Source organism: Elaeis guineensis, chromosome 4, assembly GCF_000442705.2.
Source record: "Elaeis guineensis isolate ETL-2024a chromosome 4, EG11, whole genome shotgun sequence".
Lineage (NCBI taxonomy): Eukaryota > Viridiplantae > Streptophyta > Magnoliopsida > Arecales > Arecaceae > Elaeis > Elaeis guineensis.
This window is the reverse complement of record NC_025996.2, coordinates 57,498,507-57,503,161: the sequence shown is the minus strand read 5'-3', so window position 1 is coordinate 57,503,161 and position 4,655 is coordinate 57,498,507. Positions and strand designations below refer to the sequence as shown.

At 35.9% G+C, this 4,655-nt stretch overlaps 1 long non-coding RNA gene across 1 annotated transcript; it reads right to left on the bottom strand.

The window, feature by feature from the left end:
- Positions 1-3,187: 3,187 nt before the first annotated feature.
- LOC105034738 (uncharacterized) lies at positions 3,188-4,321 on the bottom strand. Its single transcript, XR_830205.4, has 2 exons — positions 3,805-4,321; positions 3,188-3,651 (listed from the first exon to the last, which is right to left on the bottom strand). It is a non-coding gene; the product is annotated as an uncharacterized lncRNA (long non-coding RNA).
- Between the last annotated feature and the right edge of the window lie 334 nt (positions 4,322-4,655).

The following is a 4,655-nucleotide window of genomic DNA, read 5'->3' as shown; positions in this document are numbered from 1 at the left end:
AAAAAAATAAAAAAAATGAAAGAGAGTTTCTCTCTCTTCTCTCTCTTCTTTCAGTCTGAACCCTTACTTTCTCTCTCTGGAATTGGACTTTCTCTCTAGAATTTTCTCTCTCTACATTGTTTCTCTCTCTTGATGAATTTTTTCTCCAAAGTTATTCCTCTAGGATTAGCGTAGTGAAAGGCTTCATTTTGATGATTTTGATCGAGTTTAGGAAAGAGTCTGATTTTAAGTGAGGTTTTGATTTGGGATTTGTTTAGATTTAATTTTGAATTAAAATTAATGTAAAAATATAATTTTGGATAATAGGCATTGAAAAATCTCCTAGAAGTTAGTCGATCTATTCATTCAGTGCTCCATAAAAGGTAAGTAATGAATCATCTTCTCGAGATATTTCATATTTATTCTGAAAATAAATAATTATTCTCTGAAATTATGCATGAATTATGAATTATGTTTTGAAAGAAAAGTACTTTTGAAATATTATGGTACGTCGATTATGCACATGTTCAGTGAAAAATTATGATATATTATGATACAAAGTATTTTGATACAGATCGGATTTATGCTTTCAGCCTAACTATGTTTCAGTGGGCCCCACCAATGGGGATTATACGTTGGTACTCAGTGGACCCTGCCAGTGGGGGTTATGCGCTGGTGTTTGTGGACTTTGCCAGTGGGGTTGTGTGCTGGTATTTTGTGGACCCTGCCAATGGGGGTTAAACGTTGGTCATAGTCGAGGCTGTTGAGTTACGAGTATTTTGAATCGAATCGGATTTATGATTATATTATATGTGAATATTTGAAAATATTGGATTTGTATTAAATCAGCATGAAATATATTTTTATGTTTATTTGCAATATTGTTCTTGAAAATTATATAATATCTAAAATATCTAGTTGAGATATTTGTTACTTACTGGGCTGTCTAGCTCATTACCTTTCTTTCTATTTTTCAGATTCAGATAATTAATTTCGAGCGTGGGAAGAAATATTGGGACAAAGCTTTTAGAGGCGAGATTTAGCATTGTCAACTTCATTGGACTTAGATCTATTGTTTTATTTTTAGTAAAATTTTATTGGATGTAAGATATTTGTTTTAATTACTTGAATTAAAGTTGAATAATAATTATTTGAATTTATTCCGCTGTGATGCATTGATATCGTGATGAGATGCCTTGCATGCTTATGGAGAGAGTTCTTCATAAGTATGTGACGGTTGCCGCGACCTCCTGCTTGCGATCTTGGGCCGGGGGCGTGACATTCCCACAACCTCAAAAGGAAAACAGCACGCTTTCAAGTTTTCATGGTTTGCACTTATATGCCAAAATTTTAAATTTTTTCAAGTAGACCACAAAACTTAAAATTTATTTACAATATGACCCATCTGTCCATCTCTGCTATAATTCGTGAATATGTGATTGTTATGTGAGATAAATTTAGACATAAAATTGTATTATACTCTTGTCACTAGAATTAGAAGAGGAGTTATCTTTGGATAGAAATGGAAGGACATCACCAGGCGATCATATGACTCCTTCCAATCCTCTTGCTTTTTTTCTTTTTGAACAGGAGCTTTCCAATCCGATTGAGTCTAATGAAGAGAGAGAGAGAAGAGGACAATGAAAGGAGAAGAGAGGAATTTGAAAATCGCCTATGGCTTCAAGCATGAACTCCAATCAAAACTCCTTCCAAAACTCCAACCAAAGTTCCATCATTTTAACAAATTTTTCAAGCATGAACTCTCACAAATCTCTGAAACATGTTCATGCAAACAGGAAGACAATGCAATTTTTTTCAATAGTATAATCCTCCATCTTCACCACATTCTAGAGAGGTGATTAGCAAGCTAATGCAAAAAAATAAAAATCATATACAAAAAAATAAAAATCAAGAGAATGAGAACCAGGTTTGCAGATGGAGGAGAAAGTGCTTGACATGGTGCCCAATTGCTTCCTAGATAGTCACAGGATATTTGTTGGCATTCAAATGAAGCACTAAGAAGTAAGATGAGAGGATTAATATGATGGATTTCACCCTATAAGCAGCCATACATGTAACCAAGGTTTTAGATATCGTGGGACAAGGCTATCCCAATTTTTTCATGGAACATAACGCATCGCTGTCCCACCCCATCCTGATATTTGGGATAGAAGATGTTCCAAGAAGGTCCAATCAGAATGCTTGCGGGTGTCCCTATCCTGACACGTGGGATGGTATCCTATCTCAATATCCTCGGGACGTCCTGTTGCATGTAACAATCAAGAGAGGGGTCAAGTGTACATGTTTTGAAAGTTATTCTATCAAATGTTACTTTTGCAAACTTATGATATACGTTTATGATATTTTAAAAATGCAATGAATAGGAATGTTTACTTTTTGGTACTATGTTGTTATGTCTCGTAGACAAAAATGATGTGTTATAATTTTCCTAAAACCAAGGAATCATACTTCGGCTGCTAGTGAACTAAAGGTTTTTTTGGGGTCCAAATATGTATACGGTAAGTTTTTGGAGTCTTGAGTGTTACTATTGTAAACTTTTGGAGTCTGTCTGTAATATCTTAAGAATGTAGCAGATGCAAATGTTTGCTATCTGGTGTTAGCTATATCTTTAGCTCTCATATCTATGATGTTTTTGAAATAATACAATCATATTTCAGCCATTAAAGCTGATGCTTAAGGGCACTAACCAGCTGATGCTTGAGGGCATAGAATCACATTTAGTTTATGGAAGTAGGTAATGGAACGACTTCAGTTTATCAGCTGATAGTTAAGCGTATGCAGCTGATACTTAAGGGCAAACCAAATGAGTGAAGCTCAGCTCAAATGAACTGTTCTAGATTGCTGATAGTTAACATCACACTCTACTACATACCAAAGATAACTAACATGTCGTGGATTCAGTAGATATGAAACAAAATAACTCCTAAGCTACTGACACTTAAATTTTAGGAGCACAAATGAAACAAATTTAACATTCTGTACAATTAAGCTGCTGAAAAATAAGTTGATACTTGAGTATCTGCCCAACTATGGATATTTTAGTCCTAAATATTCTGTAAACCAAATTAAGTTGGGGAAAGTGTTACATTCAACTGAAACATAACTGAAAGTGTCATATTCAACTAAAACAAATAGTTGAAAGTGTCACATTCAACTGAAACAAAAATATCACATTTCATGTTCACCATTACATTAAATTGTCACATCCATTGTTACATTCAACCGTGCCATATACCAAAAGTATCACAAAGTGTATTAAATGGTACCACAAATTATGACATCCAGCTGTACAAAATGGGATCAAACGTCACGAGAAAAAAAAAGGAACAAAATGGTATCAAAATGACACAAAAGAGCATCAAATACTCCATGAAGGCCATTGAGAGGTTTGAGTCTGACTTTTTGAGGATGCTGCTACTGTTGCTGGTGCTAATGCTACTACTGAAGTTGCTCCTAGTGTTGCTAATGCTGCAGCCTAGGCTGTTACAACTCCGCTGCTCCTAAAGGCTGTTGTTGCTCTATATACTGGTTATTTATTGTGCAATATTGTCACCTCCATGCGTATCCTGGGACATCTTTACTTGTAATCTCAAAATGTCTCCGTGAGGTAATATTCTACTGTTGTGGTGGCACACTTGGATTTTTTGCAGCCTAAGAACTCAAACACAAGTAAACATTGAACAATATGCACAATACACATTAACCCTAAAGCAACACACCTCCAAGCAAGTAAATATGTAAATAAACATGGCAAATATGCATGTAAACATGGTACCATATGCAATTAAATATGCTTCAATGTACCTTAGGTTCATTTGATGTGCCTGATTGTTGTTTAAAGTGTGCCACCTGAAATTAGAAACCAAGTGTCAATATTTTTTAAAAAACCAAACACTTAAAAGGATGTACTATGTAGCATTGCTTACCTTCTGATGAGATTTCCTTTTTTTTCTAAACCTCCTCCTTTTAGCACCTAACCCACATGCTGCCTTAGCATTTTGGCTTGAAGAACCTTCTCTCTTTTGGGCCACTTATTTTCCAAGAGGTCTGCCCTTCTTAGGATCTTTGTATGGTCTAGCATTGTAGTCCTACTCAAGCAATTGCTATATTTAAGAGAGGACCCACTTCTTCTGATTCTATATAGGTCCTGCACTTCATCATCCTCCCTTCTTTTGCACTTCCTTGGCTTACCAGTTGGCCGCCTCAGTGGGGCTGTAGCTACCGAATCAAGTTGTGAGGACTTCTAAAACTGAATACCAGGCTTAATAACTAGCTCATAGACTTTAAAGAACATATCCTTAGAGTACCATGGTCTACAAAATGCTCTCCTCCTTGAAAGTATGATAGCTGCAGCTACATGGCAATAGAGGATTCTAATGAGAACAAACTTTCAACATCCACAGATTCTCCTCTCTAAGTCAACTACAGAAGTGCCATCTGGATGATCAACCTCAAAACTGCCTCCACCACCCCACCTAACATGGCAATCCATGGTATGTGGCTTAGCTAACACTACCTTCTTCTGGACTTTAGGACATATTGGACTGCTATATCTCTGCAAAGCCCATCTCCTAGACTGGAAGTATTGCATAAGATGCATTTTTATTATCTCCAATAAAGTTATACCAGGCTTGTCCCTAGCTTTCATAATATGA